Here is a 27,170-nt window from a genome sequence, read left to right as displayed (position 1 = left end):
TTTGTGTTCTTTCAGCCTCCTCCTCATTGGTGGATATCTCGTGTGACGTTACAAGGGCAGTGACGTCATGGTAATGGGTAACAGGGCAGGTGCAGTGACGTCGAGATAATGGGTAATGTATAATGGATATGTGTTCTCTCAGCCTCCTAGAACTCAGCCACCTTCCCATTGGTGGATATTTCATGTGACGTTACAAGGGCAGTGACGTCATGAGCGTGAGAAAGCGCGCGGGGTTTGCTGCCAACACGTGGGTCCTCCGCTACGCCTTCAGTCTGTGCCTTGGCCGAGAAGGGGAGGTTGTGGTGTGTGTGTGGTGCTGTGCTGACCTCAGTGACTTGTACGCCATACCAAGGATACGGTGGCCATGTGACAGGAATAACCCCCGGCAGCGACGTTAGAAGGTAAGCTATTTATGCGTAACTGTGTACTTTTGTGGTGTTATTGTAGTTTGTAGGTAGTTTGCCAGTAGCTGAGTTTCTTTAATATAGTGGAAAATACTCTTTGATTCTGTGACCAGGCGAGGTAAATGATCCCAAATAACTACTGAAGAATGGTAGACAGATATATGAGGGCTGGTTATAGTGATTGTGATAGTGTAATAGTGCATGAATTACGATATGATACTTTGCCAATAGCTGAGTTTCTTTAATATAGTGGAAAATACTCTTTGATTCTGTGAGCAGGCGAGGTAAATGATCCCAAATAACTACTGAAGAATGGTAGACAACTTAGATATATGAGGGCTGGTTATAGTGATTGTGATAGTGTATTAGTGCATGAATTACGATATGATACTTTGCAATAGCTGAGTTTCTTTAATATATTGGAAATAATGATCACGAATAATTACTGACAAATGGAAAACTGTGAGGACTGTTAATAGTGATTGTTATAGTGTATTAGTGCATGAATTACGATATGATGTTTGCCAAAAAGCTGAATTTCTTTAATATAGTGGAAAATACCCTTTGATTCTGTGACTAGGCGAGATACATGATCACGAATAATTACTGACGAATGGAAAACTGTGAGGACTGTTAATAGTGATTGTTATAGTGTATTAGTGCATGAATTACGATATGATAGTTTGCCAAAAAGCTGAATTTCTTTAATATAGTGGAAAATACCCTTTGATTCTGTGACCAGGCGAGATACATGATCAAGAATGATTACTGACGAATGGAAAACTGTGAGGACTGTTTATAGTGATACTGTGATAGTGTATTGTAGTGCATTGATTACGATATGATAGTGATAGCTCTTTATATAGTGCAAAATAGCTACCCTTTGCTTCTAATAACTACTGACGAATGGAAGACAGCTCTGAGGACTTTATAGTGATTCTGTGATAGTGTATTGTGCATGAGTTACGATTTGACACTAAGCTCTTTATATAGTGCAAAATACCCTTAGATTCTGTGACCAAGCGAGAGAAACAATCACTATTTGTAATGAAGAATGGAAGACAATTGTGATGACTTTATGGCCGAGAGCTGACCTTCATATAGAGCATCATACCATTGGATTCTTTGACCATTGAGAGATATAACTCCTAACTTCTGATAGCTTAGAATACAAGACAACTGTGATGACGTACTCGTGTCTTATTGTCTGCTCCATAAAGCCAAAATATATTCTCATTTCGATTGTTCAGACCCGTAATTTTGGCAGATTTTTTTTTTGGGGGGGTGGCATCTTGGGTTCATGAGGTGGGGAACAGGAGTATTATAGAGCGTAAAATAGGCTACAATAATATCCCTTTGAAGGTTTATCTTATGTTTTGTTCAGTCGCCTACAGGGATTATGATGCGTCCGATAGCCTAGTTGCGTACACGGATTAGAATGTGTCCAATAGCCTAGTATGCGTTGAACTTCTTTTAATATTAGTCTACTTATTTTCTCGTAGTTATCCTTTTCACTGACACAAGTATGGGTTTAAGGTTATAGAGCTCTGCAGACAGTAAAGGAAACAATATACCTGTTTGCGTTGAACTTTTTAGTAGGAAAGGAAAGAAATACTGAACATATCATCTTTTGTACCGTAGTTTAGGCTATTCGATGCATAGGTTGGCATACGATACGCTAGGATTTTATTAGGCTATTATCAGCTTATTCGCGATCTTACATTGTTTACGTTGTCAGCAAAGTTTGAAGTTATAAAGAAACATGTAGGAAAAGGATCATTGTCACACCCAGGATATATTTGTCTGGGTATTCGTGAAAGAAAGATATCTAAGCCTGTTATAAAAGGGTGGATGTAGATATAGGAAAAGGATCATTGCCACACCCAGGATATATCTGTCTGGGACTCTGGGTATTCGTGAAAGAAGGGTATCCAAGCCTGTTATAAAAGGGTGTATGTAATTGTCATGTTTTCCCGTTGTTAATCTTTTTTTTTTATATGCTGCTTCCTTTTGGTTTAATAAGGGTAAGTCAAACAGGACCCCGCGCTTTTTTAAGAGTAATTAGACGCACCAGGGATAATTAGATGTAAATTAGGAGTGTGATTAGAGCTTTCCTGTTATATTTTACCACGGCTGTTCTACTATATTTCCTTTTTCATATTCAGTGCTTGTTCCAGTACACACACACACACACACACACACACACACACACACACACACTTCATTCCAGTAATCTCCTATACGTAAAATAAATATAAAAAAATGACAGACTCGTTAATTAAGTTTAAAAAGAAGATAACGCTAACTGCCTTATCTCCCTATCCTCATTTTGACCTGAATACTAATAACGATAACAATACATCATCTCGCTAACCAAGAAGATGAAGCTCACGTAAGATCTACATAAATTCCTCCCCACTAAACTAAACGCCTTTGGCCCCTGCGGCAAACCTTCAATTACCGAACGAAATTAACTTGAGTACTGTTGAGAGATATGGGCGAGCCGCGGGACACACGGAATGGCCTGAACAGAGAAAGAAAGGGAAGGGAAGGGCATGGGAGAGGAGTTAAGGGAAGGAAAGAGAGCCCCCATGATCGTTATCGAAGGCTTTGGTTGGTGGGTGGGAGGGTGCGTTAGGCTCAGGCAGATAGTCATATAGTTGTAGTAGTAATAGCTTTAGTAACGACGTCCCTGTTCCATAATGGTCAACCTTTTGTTCTCTTGTTACTTTCTTTGTATTGCCATTCCCTCTCACTACTACTACTACTACTACTACAATTACTACTACTACTACAATTACTACTACTACTACTACTACTACTACCACCATCACCACCAATACAGTTTTACGTCTGGGAATAAAAAGCAAGGAAGAAAAAAAAGTCATGTAAACACTAAGACATAAACTGATCTGTATCACGAGAGAGAGAGAGAGAGAGAGAGAGAGAGAGAGAGAGAGAGAGAGAGAGAGAGAGAGAGAGAGAGTCCCAGAGGATCTAGTTTCAGGGACAACGAAGGCAAAGTGTTCTTCGTCACCTCCTGCTGTGATCCTTGACTCCCTCCCACCCTTGCACTTCCTTCCTTCTGCCTCCCATCAACGCTTCAAAATGGTGCAGTGCCTATTCATGCTTCCTTATATGCGACGGAGATTAGCACCGAGGCCATGGCTATCATCAGCTTATTTACGAGCTTGTGTTGCTGTTGTTTATAAAGCTTTAGGTATCAGCAGGACACCTCTCCTCCCGAAATTGACCTCTCTTTTTGGCCACTCCTTTGACCTCTATTCAGGAGCAGTAAGTAGCGGGCTTTTTTTAATATTTATTTTACGCCCTTGAACTGTCTCTTTAGCTGTAAAAAAATAAAATAACGAAATACACATGAAAAAAAATATTGTTAACTAGGATATATTTGTCTTTACGAGGCTACCTGCAGCTAAAATATATGCACTCAACTTTAATTACACATCTACAAGGTTATTAAGTATCGTTAGAAGCGTATACTCTTCGTTTTTACACAATTTTACGGACGTAGTAACTTAAATATATGACCTAACTGCACTTACTTTACTTACTTAACACATCTACAAGGTTATTAAGTATCGTTAGAACCCTACTCTACCTTTTTGCACAATCTCACGGATGTAGTAACTTAAATATATGCTCTAACTTCATTTACTTTACTTATTTACACATCTACAAGGTTATGGTGTATCGTTAGAAGCCTACTCTACATTTTTACACAATCTCACGCACGTAGTAACTTAAATATATGCTCTAACTTCATTTACTTTACTTATTTACACATCTACAAGGTTATGGAGTATCGTTAGAAGCCTACTCGACGTTCTTACACAATCTCACGCACGTCGTAACTGGATTAATAAGATACAGTAGGCTAGGTAGTGTTGCCACCTCAAAACTTAAGCCTTTCTCTCCCATTAAAATCAAAGTCGTCACGTTTACGCTAATGGTGTCTTTCCCACGGTCATTTTTCGTCGTAGTACACTTCCTAGACCACAGAAAGCTTAGAAAATGTATCGCTGTAAACCTTATCAACATTATACTGCAATCATATATCCGTCTGTTTACTTCTACGCTAAATCGCTAATGCTGTCTTTCCCACGGTCATTTTTCGTCGCTATACACTTCCTAGACCACAGAAAGCTTAGAAAAATGTATCGCTGTAAACCTTATCTACATCATACTGCAATCATATATCCGTCTGTTTACTTCTGCGCAAAATCTGTAATGCTGTCTTTCCCACGGTCATTTTTCGTCGCTATACACTTCCTAGACCACTGAAAGCTTAGAAAAATGTATCGCTGTTAACTTTATTTACATTATACTGCAATCATATATCCGTCTGTTTACTTCTACGCTAAATCGCTAATGCTGTCTTTCCCACGGTCATTTTTCGTCGCTACACACTTCCTAGACCACAGAAAGCTTAGAAAAATGTATCGCTGTTAACCTTATCAACATCATACTGCAATCATATATCCGTCTGTTTACTTCTACGCTAAATCGCTAATGCTGTCTTTCCCACGGTCATTTTTCGTCGCTATACACTTCCTAGACCACAGAAAGCTTAGAAAAATGTATCGCTGTAAACCTTATCTACATTATACTGTAATCATATATCCGTCTGTTTATTTGTACGCTAAATCGCTATTGCTGCTTTGCCCACGCTTATTTGTCCTTGCTCTACACTTTCTACACCACTAAAAGCTACAAAAAACAAATATCGTAATGAACCTTATCGGCTTTATACTGCAATCATAAACGTTCAGCGCCTCGATCACCCGTTAACGTTTACGCTAATGTTGTCTTTCCCACGCTTACTTGTCGACGTTTTACACTTCCTACACGACAAAGCTAAAAAAAAAGTATCGTTATAAACCTCATCGGCTTTATACTGCAATCATAAACGTTCAGCGCCTCGATCACCCGTTAACGTTTACGCTGTTACCTTTCCCACGCTTACTAGTCAACGTTTTACGCTTCCTACACGACAAAGCTAAAAAAAAAGTATCGTTATAAACCTCATCGGCTTTATACTGCAATCATAAACGTTCAGCGCCTCGATCACCCGTTAACGTTTACGCTGTTACCTTTCCCACGCTTACTTGTCAACGTTTTACACTTCCTACACGACAAAGCTATAAAAAAGTACCGCTGCAAACCTTATCGAGATGATGCTAATAAAATCTTAATTAAACGTTCAGCGACTTGATTATATATCCCGTTGTCAACTTATCACTTCATCTGCCTCTAATTAAGCCAATCACAGAGGGGAGGGAGTTGCAAAGGTTAAAGGTTAAAGGAAATCTGAGGTCATACGCTATAGCTGCACGTGGCCTTAGTGTTCATCTCCGTCACATTGGGCCAGTTTCACAGTTCCCCATGATCGGGTAGTAAGCTCCCAAACCAATACCAGAGCCTTCGAAATTTCCTTGTATAGTGTCTGGTGTTTATATTGAAATTCACAAATTTGACGAAACTATACGGGAAAAGTCTTGTGTATTTAGTGTGGCATCGAAGACCTCACCTTTTTGGATTGTATGGGATTCTATAGTTTGGTTCGGGCTGTTACGAAGAGACTGTGTTGGACTGTGAAATCGGCTCATTGGCCCTTGCCCCGACTAAACTGGAGCAGGCGAGGCGAGAGGAAGGCGAGACATTTCCTCCCAACATACCAAAGGGGAGTCCGTTGCCCCCAAGGAGGTTTTAGAGGCCCCTCAAGACCACGGCCTTAACCGAGGGTGCATATTGGTCACGGACGAGCTGTTGAGTGACCTTGGGGAGGCTCTGGCTAGGTCACTTCTTCCCCCTCCAGAGAGAGAGAGAGAGAGGGTTTGTGGTTGTGGTGGTAACAGTGTGGCCTGGCATGGGTGAGGGTGAGAGAAACGCAATTGGTAGAAGTGATTGGGATTTCTCACGATACTCTTAGGTATTTGAGTTATTAGCCTCATCTTTTTTACTGTCATTGTGGTGGCGGTCTGGTGTGGCTCTGAGCTGAGATGAGGTCAAGACTTTTGGATGTAGCTAAATAAGGAGGTATAGGGTGGGAAAAGACATTAGGTTTTCTCATAGGATTTTGATGTTTGAAGCGCTTTTTGAGGTATATATTACTAAGATTCGGTTAGTTTAGTTCAGTGTATTATCGGAAGGATTTTTTTTTGTTTTGCTTTTCCTCTTTCTTAATACCTTGTTATTTTTTCCGCCTTTTCCGGAATTCCTCTCTCTTGTATAGCTGTATAAATAGATCCCTTTCTTGTGATTTATTTGAAGGTTTCTTTGTATGGATGTATAAATAGACCCCTTTCTTTGTCTTAAGTTGTTGTATAAATATTTCTTTCTCATTCACAAGTTTCTGTATAGATAAAGCCCTTTCTTTGTCTTCAAGTTGCTGCATAAGTAGATTCCTTTTCTTATTCTTCAAGTTGCTGCATAAGTAGATCCCTTTGTTAGTCTTCAAGTTTTGGTCCGTGTTGCAAGCACTCCTGGAGGTGTCAGGCGGCGACGCTCCCCACCTCTTCCTTTGCCTTCGCGGCCTCGGCACAGGGAACAAAGCAAGAGGTCGCTAATCAGAGGATACAGTGCTTGGGGGTTGTAATTCCACGTTGCTTCTTACCGTTAGGGGAAGTGCAGAGGTGCTTTTCAAGGTCTTGCCTGGGGTGAGTGGGGAAATAGCCGTGGTCTCAGCCTGTGTGCATAACAAAAAGGCGTGACTAGGCTATTTTTTGTTGCGCCACCGCCATCATTTCAAAATTAGTCATTTTTTTTACACTCGTTCATTTCACACACATTACATTACATTACATTGTCCATTTTTTACTCATATACTTGCATTTCTTCACCCTTTTGTCCTTCTTCCACCACCAACACCACCATCATCATCTTAACCCGTCCGCTGCGATTGGCACGGATTTCGGCTTCACTGGTAGCCTGGTAACGCATACTCCCAGGTCTTCCTCTGCCTTTGTAGTGGATAGTGGAGTGTTTCCCATGTGGTATTGGTGTGCTGGATATCCCCTCCCAAGGTGTAGGACTTTACATTTTCGTCATTTAATTGTAGCAGCCACTCTTTGTTCCGTTCCTGTAGCTTGGTGAGGTCTGCTTGTAGGAAATCCGCAGTCAAGGGGTTAAAATGTCTGTTACTCTTATACACTTCTTCATTTTACAGACTTGCCCTGTCATTTAATTGTCCATTTCATACGAATATACTTGCTTTCACCCTGCTATCATCCCACCATTACCACCACCATCATCACCTACGCAATCTCTTCGTATGTTACACTCCCCTTTCAAGTGTGTGTTCATTCTCAACGATAGCCTCCTCGTCCTTACGCTATCCCACCACCCTCAACACCCACTTGTCCGTATGTTGCTCCCTCTTCTCAATTTTCAAGCATCCCTGTCCATTCAACGATTATCCTACGCATCCTCACTCTCTCCTACTGACCTTATAGTATACTTCTCTCTCCCTCATCTCAAACATCTACGTCTTTATATCTGTCTGTCTTTCCTATCCCCACGCTATTCCACAGTTCACCAACTCAAACTGTTTTTATGTTTCTCTCATAAACATTCATGGATATTCAACGTTCCCCACGCTATTCCACAGTTCACCAACTCAAACTGTTTTTATGTTACTCTCTCACTCATAAACATCCATGGATATTCAACGTTTTCCTTCCTATCCTCACTGTCTAACACCTCTCTCACCACCAACTCAAACTGTTCTTATGTTACTCTTTCACTCATAAACATCCATGGATATTCAACGTTTTCCTTCCTATCCTCACTGTCTTATACCTCTCTCACCACCAACTCGAACTGTCCTCTCTCTCTCCCTCTTCCTACCATGCTTCCAACACCCGTCCATCACTCACTAGCCTAATCATTGCTCAGACGTTCCTCCCTGTCTTCCTCACCCTCCCCAAGCACGCATCTCCATTCAGCAATCCGGGAACCATTGAACAAGCCGCCAATCACCTCCCTTGTCTGCCACACAGTCACACAATGCTTGCTCGTATCCTGTCATGCCTGAACCCTCTGTGAACGAGCCAGCGAGGGCGGGAAGTGGTGAAGGAGAGAGGGCGCGAGAGAGCGACTATGGGTTACGCTCTCTTCTTTCTTGTGTGTGAGATTGTTTTGACTCCTTGCATTGTCTCGTGTGCAAAGATAGGGGTTGAGAGAGGGAGATATAGACAGATAGGTGGACTTGGAGAAAGAGATAGAGAGAGAAGGAGAAATACATTACTGACAACGCAAGTGCAACATCTTCATCATCACTATCAACAGCAAAACGATATTATAGAGGTGACCGTGTGGGAGTGGACGATTAGCAGCTCTCTTCCACCCATTAGACCAGGAGGAGGAGGAGGAGGAGGTTGTGGATGAAGGGAGGACGGAAGACTCGCATTAGGGTCGCCTGGTTGAGGGAGGGACGTGAAGAATGATGAGGGAGTAACCTGAATGGATGGTAAATAAACACGGTTAGAAGGACCCAGAGAGAGAGAGAGAGAGAGAGAGAGAGAGAGAGAGAGAGAGAGAGAGAGTTTGCCCGTTCATCGACATATATGTATTCGATTGCAATATGAAAGATGTAAAAATAAATAAAGAAAAGAGAGAGAGAGAGAGAGAGAGAGAGAGAGAGAGAATCATTTAGTCTTATCTTTATATCTTGGAATTTCAGTTCAGTTTAGGGATTCAGACATAACATCTTACATTTTTTTTTAATTAAGATAGACAACATTCTCTCTCTCTCTCTCTCTCTCTCTCTCTCTCTCTCTGAGCCTTAGGAAGCAATGCCATCACCATAAAAAAGGAAGGAAAAAAACAATAGGCCAAGGAATGCGATTAGTAGCTAGGGAAGGAGTTATGTGGTAGGGATGGGAGGTGGAAGGGGCAAGGGGGGGGGGTGGAAGGGGGAGGAGGGGGGCGTGGCGTAGAGGGGGATAGGGATGGGTATAGAAAACGGAGACGTGATGGGGATGGGGTAGAAATGAGTTAGTTTTTTCTTTTTTTTTTCATTTCCTCTTTTCTCACGTTGCAACCTCCCTCCTTGTTAGTGTGTGTGTGTGTGTGTGTGTGTGTGTTCTATCAGTATGTATGTTTTTTTCTTTTTCTGCAAAGTTCCTTCCTATAGTGACCGTTTAGCGAATATATGCAGAAAAACGATGTAGAAATAGATGATGATGATAAGTGGGATAGGAAGAGCAAAATAGTAGTAGTAGTAGTAGGCGTAGTAGTAGTAGTAGTAATAGTTGTAGTTGAAGTAGTAGTAGTAGTAGAGGAATGAGAGAAAAAAAATATCAGAATTCACTCCATATTCGGTCAAGGTTTCCGTCGTGGCAGATAACAGACGTAACGGAAAGCGAACTTGTTCCTCACTCAACCAGTTCTGTGCTCGATCGCCCTAAGCGCTCTATTTTGTACGTACATCCGGCGCCTTACCTTGAAAATACACACACTGGCGCGCGTTTCCTGGGACCCTTTGTGTGGGAGACGCTGGAGGCTGTGGAACTGTTAACGGGCCGAACCGAAGAAGTGTTGGGCGAGGATAAACGAATGCAATGGCGAGGAAACGGAGCGAAGTGAAGACGTGTTAGACGAGGAGAGGCGAATTGAGGAAGTATTTGGCAAGGAGAAAAGATATGATACCAATGGGACCACCTGGAAAATTTAAGAATGCAAAAGCGTTAAAGTCACAATCACTATTTTCAAGAGTACAAATGTATGTTTAAAGACTCGCGCAGAAGGAGGTGAAACAGTGACTCGTTGATCATTATAAGGGAGTGTATTCATGGCCTCATCCCGTGCGTGTTTAAAGGTTAGGTTAGGTTAGGTTAAGACTCCAAGTAGCAAGACTCGTTCATCTAATATAAGGGAGTGTATTCATGGCCTCATCCCGTGCGAGTTTAAAGGTTAGGTTAGGTTAGGTTAGGTTAAAGACTCGAAGTAGCAAGGCTCGTTCATCTAATATAAGGGAGTGTATTCATGGCCTCATCCCGTGCGTGTTTAAAGGTTAGGTTAGGTTAGGTTAGGTTAGGTTAAGACTCGAAGTAGCAAGACTTGTTCATCTAATATAAGGGAGTGTATTCATGGCCTTATTTCGTGCGTGTTTAAAGGTTAGGTTAGGTTAGGTTAGGTTAAAGACTCGAAGTAGCAAGGCTCGTTCATCTAATATAAGGGACTGTATTCATGGCCTTATTTCGTGCGTGTTTAAAGACTCGAAGTAGCAAGGCTCGTTGATGATTACCAGGGACTGTGAGCCGTATTTTAAGACACCATCGCTTCTCACATCAACTGTTTCTAAAGGTCAAAGAGGGGATCAATCTGTTTTTCACGAGTGTTTTTAAGGTTCATGGCACAGAAGAAGGGTCAAACTACCACCAGGGTCATAAAACTACCCCTGGAAAGGCCTACAGCTCCTACGAAAGCCATGTCAAATATGTGAATTTGGGCGACGAAATGTTTTAAAATACGACCCTGTATCCATGGACTCATCCCGTGCCCTTCACTCCAAGGCGTTATGCTCTACCCCCGCACCCCTCCAACCCCCCCCCCCCCCACCCCCATCATCCCCACCGCAAAAAAAGGCAAATAAAAAATACATCTCCTGAGGGTAACCCAGAAATTCTTGGGCCACGCCTCAATTGGTGTTCCCTCAGAGTACGCTTATTAATAATTTCCTGCTTAGTATAAAGAAAAAAACGGAAAAAAAAGTAGGTGGAGTCCATGTTTTTATTTTGCCATTGAATATAATTACGCTTCATATATGGATCGGGCGTCTCAGGATCCAGAGTCCGGAATCTTACAACGCACTCTTAAAAAAAAAGTGGAAAATAAAAGGAAAATAAATGTTGATAAAAATTCGTGTGACATTTATGATACTTGAAGGTAATTGTGTGTGTGTGTGTGTGTGTGTGTGTGTGTGTGTGTGTGTGTGTGTGATCAGTTTTTTTTCATCGATGCTACGTGTGAATGATGGCGTTCGTGATAACTTGATGGGAAGGTGCGTGTGAAGCTCTTCCTCTTCCTCCTCTTCCTCTTCTTCTTCCTTTTCTTCTTTTTTCTTTATCTTCTTGCTCTTCTTCTTCATCATCTTCATCTTCTTCTTGCCCTTTTTCTTCTTCTTCTTCTTCTTCTTCTTCTTCTTTTTCTTCATCATCATCTTCATCTTCTCCTTCTTCCCCTTTTTCTTCTTCTTCTTCTTCTTCTTCTTCTTCTTCTTCTCCTCTCGTCGTCCTCTTTTTCCTCCTTTTCACGCTTTGGGAGGGTAACGAATGAGAGAGAGAGAGAGAGAGAGAGAGAGAGAGAGAGAGAGAGAGAGAGAGAGAGAGAGAGAGAGAGAGAGAATTATAGCTCGAGATGATCAATGCGGGGAAAATCATCTTAATCTTCATCATTATCTCCATCTTGCTTCAGTTATCAAGCGTTAATGTCGGGTTTGGGTGTCAGGGGGGGAGGGGGAGAGAGAGGAGGCGAGGTGTAACATGAAGTGAGGTGATATAAGACGGTGCATTGAATAAGGTGAGGTGTGTGAGATGAGACAGGAGGCGAGAAGAAATGACATGCGGTGAGCTAAGATTAGTAGAGGTGCATTGCGTAAGATGACATGAGGCTAGGTAAGGTGAGGTAAGGTTGTTTATGAGACGTGAGGTGAAGTGAGATAACATGAGTTGAGACTAGAACAGGTGCGCGGGGTAAGGTGACGAGACTAGATGAGGTTACGTGAGATGAGATGAGTTGACAGGTGAGATGAGCAAGGATAGGTGCAGTAGATTAGGTAACTTGAGACTAGAGGAGTTAAGGTGAGGTTACGTGAGATGAGGTGAAGTGACCCCCCCCTCCCCCTGGTGACCCCCTCCCACAGGTGTCCCCGCGGCTAATTAGCTACACCTGGCGAGAAGGAGTTATTTGTGTGAGGCTGCGGCGAGTGTCCCATAGGGGTCAGTGGTGCTGTGGGAACGACGGGTCAGGGAGAGAGAGAGAGAGAGAGAGAGAGAGAGAGAGAGAGAGAGAGAGAGAGAGAGAGAAGGAGGAGGAGGAGGAGGAGGAAGAGGAGGAGGCAGAGGAATGGGGTGGTTAGGTGTCTGCCCCCAAAATCCCCCTCCCCCTATCCCCCTCTCCCTCCCCCTCTCTCTCCCACACAACGCCTCTTTCTCCGCGAACACGACGGAAGGGCTTTGTGAGTGAGGTCTTGCCGTGGGTACTGAATAGACAAACACGAGGGCGACCATAAACAAGTCCTAAGCGTGTTTCCTTGGCCTTCAGGGGCGTGACGGACAGCTCGGGGCGTCTTGAGGGGGGTAGGTCCAACACGGATCATCTCCAACTATCCCCTATTCTTTGACAACACTCAGCTATCACCTTCTTCAACACTAAGCATCCTCGGTCTATCCTTAACTCAAAATCTCAACTGGAAACTTCATATCTCTCCTCTTACTAAATCAGCTTCCTGGAGGCTGGGCGTTCTGTACCGTCTCCGCCAGTTCTTCTCCCCCGCAAACAAAATTCTTGGATGCGTGAGCTTTGTTGTTTTAAGGCTTTTGTTTTTACCTATTGTTCTATTCATTGATATCTAGATCGGGTCCGAGTTGGTATCTTGTGGTCCGAGTTGGTATCTTGTGGTCCGAGTTGGTGCCGGTCCGGTCCGAGTTGGCAGTGGTCCGAGTAGGCAAAGGTCCGAGTTGGGGGTGAACCGTCTTGAGGGTAGGAAAGCTTGGAGGTAATCAGGGTCTTTTATCGAGTTATCGCGACGTTTGGATGGAGAAATCTCGCCTTGAGTGTCATTTTTTTCGCTCGTTCGTTCTCTCTGTCTTGACTTGGTGTTTGGGTTTGTTTGTATACGTGTTTGGAGAGGTCAATATATCACCTTGTTCTTTTTTTTTTTTTGGTCTATGCTAAGTTGTTTAAAAAGTATAATCTCGCCTTGAATGTCTGTTTTTTCGCTCGTTCGTTCTCTCTGTCTTGTCTCGGTGTTTGGGTTTGTTTGTCTACCTGTTCGGAGAGGTCAATATATCACCTTGTTCCTTTTTTTTTGTCTATGCTAAGTTGTTTAAAAAGTATAATCTCGCCTTGAATGTCTGTTTTTTCGCTCGTTCGTTCTCTCTGTCTTGTCTCGGTGTTTGGGTTTGTTTGTCTACCTGTTTGGAGAGGTCAATATATCACCTTGTTTTTTTTTTTTTTTGGTCTATGCTAAGTTGTTTAAAAAGTATAATCTCGCCTTGAATGTCTGTTTTTTCGCTCGTTCGTTCTCTCTGTTTTGGCTCTTGGTGTTTAGGTTAGTCTGTCCTCCGTTTTTCTTTTCATCTTTACTTCTAAACGCCTAGTGTCTCCCTTATTCCTTATTCATTTACTTCCTCTAACCTATTTTCATTTACCCTTCATAGTTTGCCTCCTACCCTACTCTGGCTATTTACTTTTTCCCATTAATAACACTAACCCGTCCGCTGCGATTGGAACGGATTCGGCTTTCACTGGTAGCCTGGTAATATATAGTCCCAGGTCTTTCTCTGTGGTGGATAGTGGGGTGTTTCCCATGTGGTATTGGTGTGCTGGATATCCTCTCCCAAGGTGCAGGACTTTACATTTTTCTTCATTGAATTGTAGCAGCCACTTTTTGTTCCATTCCTGTAGCTTGGTGAGGTCTTCTTGTGGGAAATCCGCAGTCAAGGGGTTTTAATAGGGAGGGAAAAATACTTACCGCGCCCACTTTGTTTCCTCATCACGACGTCAAAAGGGAAAAAAAAGCAAGTCGACCCGTTATCTTTTTTCCCCTCACATCACGAATTACAAAGGAAACAACAGGAACTTCATTGATCGAGCTTGTTATTTTTTTTTTTATTGCCCACATCACGACCTCGAGAGGGAAAAAAATATATATATCTCGTCTGATCAGTAATATTTTCCCACTCCTTTTTTCTTCTTTTTCCACCTAAACGTGTCTTCGAAAAGCAGTAATTTCATTTTTTAGAGAATTTGTACCGTAATTGTTGGGTCTACGTACATACCTTGTTTGTTAATTAGGTTAGTTTAGGTTATGTTGGGTTGTTAAGGTTAAGTCAAGTTAGGTTTGGTTAGGTTAGGTTATAGGCTAGGTTAGGTTAGGTTGTTTAGGTTAGGTTAGGTTGTTAGGTTAGATTAGGTTGTTTGGGTTAGGTTAAGTTAGGTTAGGTTATAGACTAGGTTAGGTTCGGTTGTTTAGGTTAGGTTAAGTTTGGCTAGGTTAGGTTAGGTTGTTAGATTAGGTTGGGATAGGTTTTGTTGGGTTGTTAAGGCTAAGTCAGGTTAGGTTAGGTTAGGTTAGGTTAAGGTTGGTTAGGTTATTTTGGTTGTTAGGTTAGGTTAGTTTGTTTAGGCTGTTAGGTTAGATTAGGTTGTTTTGGTTAGGGTAGGCAGACAGGTTAGACAGGTAAGCTTATCCTATTCCTTAATTAGGCAGGTTTATTCAATTCATCCACTCACCCATCCTGTCATCCATCCAGTCAGTCACCCATCAAGTCATCCACCCACCCACTTCTCATCCACTCACCCATCCTGTCATCCATCCAGTCAGTCACCCATCAAGTCATCCACCCACCCACTTCTCATCCACTCACCCATCCTGTCATCCATCCAGTCAGTCGTCCATCAAGTCATCCACCCACCCACTTCTCATCCACTCACCCATCCTGTCATCCATCCAGTCAGTCACCCATCAAGTCATCCACCCACCCACTTCTCACCCACTCACCCATCCTGTCATCCATCCAGTCAGTCGTCCATCAAGTCATCCACCCACCACTTCTCATCCACTCACCCATCCTGTCATCCATCCAGTCAGTCACCCATCAAGTCATCCACCCACCCACTTCTCACCCACTCACCCATCCTGTCATCCATCCAGTCAGTCACCCATCAAGTCATCCACCCACCTACTTCTCACCCACTCACCCATCCTGTCATCCATCCAGTCAGTCGTCCATCAAGTCATCCACCCACCCACTTCTCATTCACTCACCCATCCTGTCATCCTTCCAGTCAGTCACCCATCAAGTCATCCACCCACCCACTTCTCATTCACTCACCCATCCTGTCATCCATCAAGTCATCCACCCACCCACTTCTCACCCATCCAGTCATCCACACTCATCCAGCGCCTCAACAACAGCCGCCTCACATTACAACTCATGACCACCTGTAACCTAAGACCCGCCTCGTCTATTCATGGCCTCCGCTGCTCCCTCCCTCCCTCCCTCTTTCTCTCCCTCTTTCTCTCCCTCCCCTCCAAGAGACTGTGGGAAGTGTGCGTTTCTCCTCCACCTTCGTCTATAGGTCTCTCTCTCTCTCTCTCTCTCTCTCTCTCTCTCTCTCTCTCTCTCTCTCTCTCTCTCTCTCTCTCTCTCTCTCCTTCGTATATTTTCCTTCTTTTCATTCATTATTATTTTTTTTTCTTTCGTTTCCTTCTTTTTCCCATTTCACTCCATGCCATCTACCTCTTTTACTCCTCTCTCTCTCTCTCTCTCTCTCTCTCTCTCTCTCTCTCTCTCTCTCTCTCTCTCTCTCTCTCTCTCTCTCTCTCTCATAGAAAAGGGGAAACGCGTCGTGTTCACTTTGTTATCTACCAACAATGGATGAATCGACCAATTTGCGTCCTAAATGTTGGCTCCATTCACTCTCGAGGCCCCCTCCTGAGTGTGCCAGCCGGGGAGGGCCATTGTGAGGAGCCTGGGAGGGGGGGAGGAGGCTTGAAGAAGGGCAGGTGGGAGGAAGGAAGTAAGTACATAGAAGGTAGGGTTGAGATAGTGGGGAAAGGGGGAAGATAGGAAAGGGGGTTGAAGGGAGGCTGGGAAGAAGGAATGGAGGAGGGAGGGGAGGAGGTTTGAAGGAGGGCAGGAGGAAGGAAGAGATGGTTGGAGGGAAGGGAAGTATATAGAAGGGTTGAGATAGTGAACGAGGAAGAGAGGGAGGTAGTGTGGGAAAGGGGGAAGATAGGAAGGGGGTGAAGGGAGACTGAGAAGAAGGAATGAGGGAGTTAAGGAAAGAAGATTATATAAGAAGAAGGGATAGAGGAGGAAAGGATAACAATAGGCAAGCAAAGAAGGAGAGAGAAAGTATGGAGGAAAGATGAGAGAAAATGAAGAATGGAGAAAGAGAGAGAAGATAGGATTAAATAACGTGATGGAGAGAAGAAAAAAGAAGGCATGAAGGAAAGAGGATGGGAGAGAAAGGAGGAAGAGAAGGAGGAAGGGAGAGCAGAAATATAGGGAAAAGGATGAAGGGGAAATAAGTATAGAAGGAGAGAGAATGTATGAAGGAAATATGGGAGAAAATGAGGGATGGAGAAGGATAGAAGAGAGGGAGAGCAGAGAAGAAGGGTGGGAGATAGAGGAGATAAGGATGGAGAGAGAGAGAGAGAGAGAGAGGCCACATCATTATAGGAAGCTTCGTTAATGACAGGGGATGAAAATTGCTTAAGACTAACATTGAATAATCTCCCATCATCTAGATTAACTCTCTCTCTCTCTCTCTCTCTCTCTCTCTCTCTCTCTCCCTAAGTCTATATATACCAAGTCAAGTCACTCTGCTTCAAAACTACGACCGGTACGCGCAGGAGGCGGTTTAGGGGCGGAGCAGCGGGATGACGTCACTTGGAGCTAAAGAAAAAAAATACCCGCCAGTTCAGGGGTGACTAAAGTTGGGGCCGTATGTGCATTCTCGCCTTCTTTCACAGCGCGTTCAGGCAAGCCACTGACGAAAAAATATGTCTTTTTATTGTGCTATTGCGTGACTGTAATATCAATGACTACAAACGGCGGTGTGGGGTGTGAGGGAGGGCATGTTGAAGTGATTGATTTAAATTAGTCCGCCTTTCCTCGTTTTCTCTAAATCCCTGTTTCTACATTCTCTAGTTTGGCTCCAAGCAGTGTCACGCATAAACCACGCCTCGGCCGTGTCTCCTCCCACAAACCTGCGTATGCCTTGACTTGGTGTATATAGACTTAGCTCTCGTTAGTCGCGGGTTCGAGATTCGCGCCTTCGGGTATTCGCGGGTCAAGTCTAGCTTTTTAATGGTCCGCTACCCTTCAATTCTCATTCTGCACGACGCTCTCTCCTCCTCCTCCTCCTCCTCCTCTTATCAGATCTTCCTTTGCGGGGCGTTTCGCGTTTAGACTGTCTCCGTAATTGTGGTCAAGTCTCTCGTGATAATTGATGTTTTTTCTCGTTTTTTTCTGTTCTTTTTTTATTTCTTCCTGTTCTTCCTCCTATTAGTCTTCGTTTTGCTCTTCCTCTTCTTCCTTTTCCTCTTTTTCTGTTCTTTTGCCTTTCATGTTTTGTTCTTTGTTTCTTCTTTCTTCCCTCTTCTTTTTCTTATTATTCTTTCTCCTTCTCTTCTTCCCTTCGTTCTTCCTCTTCTCCCTCTTCCTCTTTTTCTGTTATTTTCCCTTTCATGGTTTGTTCTTAGTTTCTTCTTTCTTTTCTCTTCTTTTTTCTTTTTATTCTTTCTCCTTCTCTTCTTCCTATTGTTCTTCCCTTTGCTCTTCCTCTTCTTCCTCTTCCTCTTGTTCTGTTCTTTTCCCTTTCATGTTCTTCTTAATTTCTTTCTTTCCTCTTCTTTTCTCTTCCTATTCTTTCTCCTTCTCTTCCTCTAATTGTTCATCCTTTTCCTCTTGTTTTCTTTACCGTCTCGACAACTAAACATCAATTAAACAACGAAATGAAACAAAGAAAACCACAAGACAAAGAAAACCAGTCAAAAATTAAAGAAAACGAGACAATTCCTCCATTCCTAGGGCCGAGTATACCAAGCGCCGCGTCTATCGTTGAAAAATCTCGCTGTGGCCTTTCTTTTTTGGGGGGGACCTCGCTAATTCCTACGTGTCTCGCCTTTCGTTATTAAGCTGCTTTACGCTCCTCCTGCAAGACGCCTCGGTGCAGGTCTTAATGCGAGTTTTTGTGTCTTGCCGTGCCCTGTAGCGAGCGAGAGAGCGAGGGAGGGACGCGGAAGAGGCAGAATGTAGGTAACAGCCGCATCGCAAAGAGCAACAACCCGTGGGATATAAGAGCATAGCGTTGGGTTTCCTCTCACCTGGGCGTCTGCGTTATCAAGGGAATCTCCTGAGGGGGCTTCAGCGATTAGCAGGTGAAGTTTCTTATGGAATTTCGTGACCGTTCGAAAGATATGCTGATTTTTTGTTGTTGCTGTTTCTGTTGGTGATGTTGTTTGTGGGGAAGGTTTTGGAGGTTATAGGTTTTTCGGTACTGCACGGAGGTATAGTGTGTGTGTGTGTGTGTGTGTGTGTGTGTGAGAGAGAGAGAGAGAGAGACCGTGTGTGTGTGCGTGTGAGTACTGGAGGAGAACGTGCGGTCAGTGTGTGTGTGTGTGTGTGTGTGTGTGTGTGTAGCTGCTGATTCAACGCTCGACTGGTCCACTGTATTCTCGTGTGGACACATAACTCACCCCTAAACACACACACACACACACACACACGCCACTAAGCAGGTCTCTACCGTTCCTCTGGCAGTAATTTTTTGAGGACTCGAGAAAGCAAAACTCACACTTCTAATGCATTTTGACTTAGAATTTTAATTGATGATAGTTAATATAAGAACATAAGAACGTAAGGAGTCTGCAAAAGGCCGGTCACTTGTTCTTTATGTTTTGTTTCTCTCCCTTTTTTTCCCTCTCCTAGTTATCACCTCAAAAAAAAAAAAAAAAAAAAAAAAAACTATAAAAAGAACCGCGTAATGACATCAGGCGGTTAACACAATACACTTTCCGACTCGTATTTAGCAATGGTCTATGCAGGAATTTGTCACGTTGTCTCGGAAGGCGGAGAGAATAGCATTGTCAGGTTACAAAATATATATCACAGAAACCGAGACTTCTTGGAAAGGTGACTCTCTCTGTCTCTGCTATCTGTCTATCTATCTATCTATCTATCTCCAGTAGGTTACCGTGGCGGGGTGGAGGATGTAAATTGTGTATCAGAAAAAGGAGAAAGAAAAATATAAATCTCTCTTTCGGCCAACTCTTTTGATTCTTTTTTAGGAGCAGCGAGTAGCGGGCTTTTTTTTTATTATTGTTTCCTTTTTTGTGTGCCCTTGAGCTGCCTCCTTTGTTGTGAAAAAAAGGAGAAAAAGAGAGAATGAAAGGAAAAAGAAACGGAGGTAAAAAAGGGGATGAAAATAAATGAAAGGGAGAAGAAAGAAACGGAAGCAAAAAATAGAGGAAGAAAACAAAAAAAAAATACAGGAAGAAAAAGATTTAAAACAAAAAGCAAACGGAAGTAAAAAATAAAGAAAAATAAAGAAAAGAATTAAAGAAAAAAGGAAAATAAGACAAAGGGAAAATAAAAGAAGGATATATATACAAAGGACGGAGGAGACTCGAGAAGAAAAAAGCAAGAAAATACGAAAGAAAGAAAACACAGGTAAAAAAAAAATAATGAAAAGCGAAAAGAAAAAAAGACGAAACAAAAGAAGAGCAAGGAAATAAAATCGAAACCTGGTGCAGAAAAAACGGTTATAATACAGGCGTAAGTTTTTGAAGTTAATTATAAAACATGGCAAATTAAGAAAAAGACGAAGAAAAGGAACGGAGATAAAGAAAAGCGAAATTACTGATAAAATAGATAAATTCAACCATAACTTTACGGCATTTTATCGAACGCTCCCTTGAAACAATAGATAAAGCAAACTTATATCTGAGGCACGAAGATAAGAAAAAAAGCGCAGATATTGATAAAAAAACAAAATTAGCTTAGAGGGAGAGAGAGATATTGAGAAATTTGCGTGAAACAATAAAGAAAACAAACATATATCTGAAACACAAAGAGAAGAAAAAAAGCGCAGATATTGATAAAAAGAGGCAAAATTAGCTTAGAGGGAGAGAGATGTATTAAGAAATTTGCATGAAACAATAGATTAAGAAAACAAACATATCTGAAACACAAAGAGAAGGAAAAAAGCGTAGTTACTCGTATCGATAAAAAGAGGCAAAATTAGCTTAGAGGGAGAGAGATATATTAAGAAATTTGCATGAAACGATAGATAGAGAAAACAAACATATCTGAAACACAAAGAGAAGAAAAAAAGCGCAGTTATTGATAAAAAGAAACAAAATTAGCATAGAGGGAGAGATATATATTAAGAACATTGCGTCATTTACTGAAGCACCCCTTAAAAAAATACATAGAAAATTGTAAATAAAAAGCATAATTATGAAGAAAAGGACAGTTACTGATTAAAAGAATAAATAGAAGAGGGGATATTTTAAGAAGATTGCGTCATACATTAATCGAAGCGTCCCCTTACATAATGAATACAGTAAAGAATGCTGAATAAATAGAACTAAGATGGGGAAGAGGACAGTTATTGATAAAAAGAATCAATATAAGGAGATATATTAAGAAGATTGCGTCATACTTTAATCGAAGCGTCCCCTTACATAATTAATACAGTAAAGAATGGTAAATAAAAACCGCTATTATGAGGAAGAAGGCAATTATTGATAGAAAGAAGGAAAATAACAGAGGGGAAGTTATTTTAATTAAGAATATTGCATTATTTATTAAAACACATCCTTAAAACAATAAATACAAGAAAGAATCGTAAATTAAAAACACTATTATAAGGAAGAGGAAACTTATTGATAAAAAGGATTAATATACAGAGGAAGACGGAGAAATATATTAAAGAAAATTACACCCCTTAAAATAAATGATACAGGAAAGAAACACGAATTAAAACCACGATTATGAGGAAGATAATTAATGATAAAAATGATAGATATAGAGAGGTAGAGGGAGAACTATATTAAAAAGATTACACGCTTAAAACAAATGATACAGGAAAGAAACACGAATTAAAACCACGATTATGAGTTAGACGACAGTTATTTACAGAGAGGATAAACTGAGGGGAAGTTATGATATATATATAGAACATTGCGTCATTTCCTGAAACCCCCCCTTAAGGAAACAAAAACAATGGATACAGGAAACGAGAGGAAGGCAAGGGAAGGGCAGGAGCTGTTCATCTCTCCTCTTGGAAGTATATTGTTTGGTTACTGTATAGACGAACTGATGGATACCTGCTTGCCTACCTCCTCCTCTTCTTCCTCCTCCTCTTCCTCCTCTTCTTCTTCTTCTCCTTCTCTTCTTTTTCATCTTATTTCTCCCACTGTCTTCTGATCCTCCTTCTCCTCTTCAAATTTCTCCTTTTCCTCCTCCTCTTCTTCTCCTCTTCTTTTTCATCTCTCTCCTCCCACCTACCTCTGATCCTCCTCTTCCTCCTCTTTATATTTCACCTTTTCCTCCTCCTCCTCCTCCTCCTTCCCCTTTTCTTCTTCTCTTCTTCTTATTCCACCTCTTTCTCTAACATATCCATGCTCCTCCTCCTCCTCCTCCTCCTCCTCTTCTTCTTATTCATATTCCTCGTCCTCCTCCTTCTCTTCTTCCTTCTCTTCTTCATACTACTCCTTCCCCCACATACCTCTCTTCCTCCTCCTCCTCCTCCTCCTCCTCCTCCCACGGGTATCTATCCTCTCTCTCGCTTACACAGGTGACGTCACAGATTTACAAACATTACGTCACGCACAAGAAGAAGAAGAAGAGGAGGAGGAGGAGGAGGAGGGTGTTGGAGGTGCCGTTTCCGTCTCGTTCACTTCCCAGCAAACAAACGGAGCCACAAACACCGCCGTAGACACACAAACACGGCCGTTGGGAGGCAAACAGAAGGGGAAGACGGAGACCTGATTGGGGACTCCTTGAGGGGGTGGATTTTTTTTTCTTTGGTGTGTGTGTGTGTGTGTGTGTGTGTGTGTGTATTGACGAGGCGTGTGTTTAAAGAGGGGAGACACAGGAAACGGTTTGCCTATTTTTCTTCTTTTTTTTCTCTTCCCTCAATCGTTCTTGCACTCACGTTTTTGCCGTTCTATTCATTCCCCTTCCCGTTTCCCGTTGTTCCCTTCCATCTTCCCTTCTTCCTTTTTTTTTCTCCATCTCACGTTCTTATGCTCACGTTCTTGCCGTTCTATTCATTCCCCTTCCCCCTTCCCGTTTCCCGTTGTTCCCTTCCTTTCTTCCCTTCTTCCTTTTTTTTTCTCTTCCCTCACACGTTCTTCCCCTCACGTTCCTGCACTCACGTTCTTGCTGTTCTATTCATTCCCCTTCCCGTTTCCCGATGTTCCCTTCCTTCTTCCCTTTCTTTTCATTCCCCTTTTCCCTTTTCCTATTTCCTTTCCCCTTTTTTCCTTTTTTTGCCTTTTCCTCCCCATTCTTTCCCCTCAATTCCTCTTCCCCCCATTCCGTTTCCCCACACATCCTTCCCTTCCCCTTCTCTTTCTCTCCCTCCCCTTCGTCATTCCCATACATGTCTCTCCTTCCCCTCCCTTTCCCCTTCCTCTTTCCCTCACACCTCTCTCCTTCCCCTCCCTTTCCCCTTACTCTTTCCCTCACACCTCTCTCCTTCCCCTCCCTTTCCCCTTCCTCTTTCCCTCACACCTCTCTCCTTCCCCTCCCTTTCCCCTCCCTCACACCTCTCTCCTTCCCCTCCCTTTCCCCTCCCTCCCCTTCCTCTTCCCCTCGCATCCTCTCCCTTTTTACATTCCTGAGAGGCGCCAAGGGAAGTTATTTTTTCGTTCTTTAATTTTTCTTTCTTTATTTTTTCCATTCTTTTTTCTTCGGTTCGCTTCTAATTTGTTTACCTGTTGCGTCAGCGGCCGGAAGGTGCGTGTGTATACCTGTCTGTCAACCTGCCTTACCTGATTAGAGAGAGAGAGAGAGAGAGAGAGAGAGAGAGAGAGAGAGAGAGAGAGACGTACACACACACACACACACACACACACACACACACACACACATATCGACCTACATAAAACTAATAAACACACACATGACCGTATACTCAGCTGCTGGCGTGTGTGTGTGTGTGTGTGTGTGTGTGTGTGTGTGTGTGTGTGTGTGTGTGTGTGTGTGTGTTTACCACCGCGGGACCTGAAGAAGAAAGTTTATTACCTTCATGACCAGTGGCTTCCTCCTCCTCCTCCTCCTCCTCCTCCTCCTCCTCTTCACTTAATTATTTTCTTTATTTTCTTCTTTTTTAGCCTTTTATTCTCTTATTTTCTCTCGCCTTTTACTTATGATTCCTTTCTTATTTTCCTTTTATCTTTTTTACTTATTTCTTATTCTCTTTCTCCTCCTCCTCCTCTTCACTTAATTTTTTTCTTTATTTTCTTCTTTTTTTGCTTCTTATTTTCTTATTTTCTCTCGCCTTTTACTTATGATTCGTTTCTCATTTTCCTTTCATCATCTTTCTCCTTCCCCTCCTCCTCCTCATCATCCTCATCATCATCATCAGCAGCACTACCGGAAGCCCCCTCACCTCACCTTAATGATCTATCTTACCTGTCTCCATCAAGGGTCATCTTCGCCTACCTGTCTCACGTGAGGAGGAGAGAGGAATTTGGGGAGCACCTGAGGGCATGCTATAACGCCTCCTCTCCTGCTGATGCCTACCTTCGAGCACCTGTGTCGCTTGGGGGGGAGGGTTCGGGGGAGGAGGGGTTCGGGGGTCACCTGTTGATGGGCAGGGGAAGGCTCTATACAAAGGGAGGCGATTATCTTCATTGCAGGTGTGTGAATAATGAGACAATTTTGGCCAGGTAAATGACTCTGGTTTCCTATTTTGTGTTGGGAAGAAAAAAAAGGTCAGTGTCGGGGTGATTAAATAAAGGAAGTGAAAGAGAGAAGGAAGGGAAAGTAGGAATGTAGGCTCAGTTTCTTTAGTTAATTTGAATGGATGGAGAAAAAAAGTTAAAGGTTTTGGGAGGTTTGAGAAAGAAAGGAAAGGAAAGTAAGGAAGTGATCAAATAAAGGAAAACATGCTTACTTTTTTCTAATTTGAGTTGACGATGGATGGAAAAAAGTTAATGGGTCTTCGAGGTTAAAGAAAGTAAGGAAAGGAAAGTAGAAATGTATTGAAAGAAAGGAATACGGCCTCATAGTTTTCCTAATTTGAGTTGATTTGAAGAATGGAAGAATTTTTAAAAGGGTTTGGGAGTTTAGAGACAGAAAAGAGATTGAAAAAGGGGAAGAAAAGTAAAACAATTAAAGGAAAGCATACAAGCTCTATTTTTGCCATTTTTGAGTTGACGATTAAGGAAAGGATGAAAGGGAAAGTAGAGAAGTAATGAAGGGAAGGAATGTAGGCTCAGTTTTTTTCCTCATTTCCTTTTTTTCCATAGTTCGTCAATTTGGAATAGTATAGGCTCAATTTTTCTCCTCATTTCCATTTTTTTCCATAGTTCAAGTCAATTTGGAAGGGTCAGGGTTTTGCGAAGTTAAAGAAAGAAGGGAAGTGATGGAAGAAAGAGATACAGGCTCATTTTCTGCCTAATTTGAGTTAACAAAGAATGGAAAAAAAAATAGTGTCTGAGATTAAGAAAAGGAAGGAAATGAAAGTAGGGAAAGAAAGTAGGAAATTAATGAAAGGAACAGGCTCATTTTCTCCCTAATTTGACGTGGCTTAAAGGGAAGAAAAAAAAGTTAAGGGCGTGGAAGAAAAGATGAAGAAAAAGGAAGAAAAGTAAAATAATGATAAGAAGAAACACGGGCTTAGTTTTTTCTTCTAATTTTACTTGACTTAAAAGATGAAAAAAAAAAGTTAAAGGGCCTGAAAGATTATTGAAAGAAAGGAGAGGAAAGTAGAGTAAAGGAAGGAAGGAGGAAAGGAATGGAATGGAAGGAAGGTAGGAAGGTATTCTTATAATATTTTTTTTTCTAATTTGAGTTTATTTGAAGAATGGAAAAAAAAAGTTAATATATTTGGGAGATTGCATTCACGCCTTTCTCTTTCCTCTCCTCCTTTCATTTGCATCTATCCTTCTTTCCTCTTCTTCTTTTCCTTCTTTCCTTTCCTTTTCCTTTCATTCACATATGTTTCTTTCCTCTCCTTCTTCTCCTTTCATCTGCATCTCTTTCTTTCCTCTCCTTCTTGTCTTTCCTCTTCGTCTTGTCCTTCCTCTCCTTCTCCTTTCATATCCATCTCTTTTTCTCTCCTCTTCTTCTTCTCCCTCTTTCATCTGCATCCATAAAGACAAGTAAAGAAAGTCAATGAAAGAAGGAAATACAGACTAATTTCTCTCTAATCTGAGTTAACTTAATGAATGAGAAAATAAGAGAGATATTAGAGGAAGGAACAGAAGAGGAAGGGAAAGTAAGAGGGTAGTGAAAGGGAAGAGGAACTCGGGAGATGAAGAAAAGGTTGATGAAAGGGAAACGAAGAGGAGGGAAAGGGTAATGGGAAAAGGTTACGGAGGATAAAGGAGGAAGAGGGAGCGAAGGAGGAGGAAGGAGGGAGGAAGGAAGGAGGGAGGGAAGGCGATAAAAAGGAGAGGAGACGAGAGGAAATTAACTCTGTAGCGAGACTGAGTGAAGGAGAGAGAGAGAGAGAGGGAGAGGGAGAGAAGAGAAGAGGAGAAGGAGGAAGAAGAAGAAGAAGAAGGGGAAGGAAAATGAGAAATAAAAATAATAAGCTAAAAATAATAATGATAAAGAAAGATTACAAAGATGATGAAGAGAAGAAGAAGACAGCGAATTAACAAGCAGAGAAACAGACAAAAAAACAAACAAAGATAAAAACAGGGAGAGAGAGAGAGAGAGAGAGAGAGAGAGAGAGAGAGAGAGAGAGAGAGAGAGAGAGAGAGAGAGAGAGAGAGAGAGAGAGAGAGAATGGAGGGAGAGAGGAGAGAATGGAGGAGAGGGAAAAACACCTGATAATGACCTTGTGGTTGGGGGGAGGTTAACCGCGTACAGGTTGAAGGAAAAGTGAGGTAAATATGAGAAAAGTAGACAGACAAGGGAAGGTATGCACAGATATGGCCGACAGGTAGGAGTGGACAGGTAAGGAAAGGTGTATACGTGGAGCTGTCTACTAACTCCACCTCCTCCTCCTCTGTATATGTGGAGCTGTCTACTAACTCCACCTTCTCCTCTGTATATGTGGAGCTGTCTACTAACACCTCCTCCTCCTCTGTATATGTGGAGCTGTCTACATCCTCCACCTCCTCCTCTGTATATGTGGAGCTGTCTACATCCTCCTCCTCTGTATATGTGGAGCTGTCTACTAACTCCACCTCCTCCTCTGTATAAGTATAGCTGTCTACTTCCTCCACCTCCTCCTCTGTTGTATAGCTGTCCACTTACTTACTCCACTTACGAGATGGAAAATAAAGAATAAGGAAGTGGACGAGAAGAGTATGAGGAAATTATAATAGGTGGAATTGATGTAAGAAGAAAAATAAGAGCTATAATGGAATGACTAGAAAAGAAAGAGAAGAAGAAGAAGAAAACAGGAAAGAAAGAAAATGAATGAAAATTGAAATCGAAGTTGAATAGAAGTCGAATAGAAATTGAACAGATATTGAAGTAGAAGTGATAAACAAGAACAGTAAGGTAAAAGAACAAGAAGAACAAGAACGAGAATGAAAGGAAGAAGAACAAGAGGAAGAGGAAAAATAACAAGAACAAGAAGGGAAGAAGATCAGGACCAAGAACAGAATAACCAAAGAACAAGAAGATCAGATAAGAGAACAAAAGAAGAAGAGGAAAAATAGAAGAACAAGAAGAAAGGGAAAGAGAAAAGGAGCAAGAACAGAATAACCAAAGAACAAGAACATCAGCTAAGAGAACAAAAGAGGAAGAGGAAAAATAGAAGAACAAGAAGAAAGGAAACAGAAAAGGAGCAAGAACAGAATGACCAAAGAACAAG

The 27,170-nt window shown here is 42.1% G+C and overlaps 1 protein-coding gene across 1 annotated transcript in view; it reads left to right on the top strand.

The window, feature by feature from the left end:
* The first annotated feature begins 239 nt into the window (after nt 1-239).
* LOC126983313 (type-2 histone deacetylase 1-like) overlaps nt 240-27,170 on the top strand; it is a 98,003-nt gene continuing 71,072 nt past the window's right edge. The window contains exon 1 of the mRNA XM_050836003.1: nt 240-401. The gene's annotated coding sequence lies outside the window, so the exon portion shown is untranslated. The remainder of the gene's footprint in view (nt 402-27,170) is intronic.

The sequence above is a fragment of the Eriocheir sinensis genome, chromosome 53, assembly GCF_024679095.1.
Source record: "Eriocheir sinensis breed Jianghai 21 chromosome 53, ASM2467909v1, whole genome shotgun sequence".
NCBI classification, from domain to species: Eukaryota; Metazoa; Arthropoda; class Malacostraca; order Decapoda; family Varunidae; genus Eriocheir; species Eriocheir sinensis.
The sequence above is the reverse complement of the archived record's forward strand: the minus strand, read 5'-3'. Positions and strand labels throughout refer to the sequence as shown.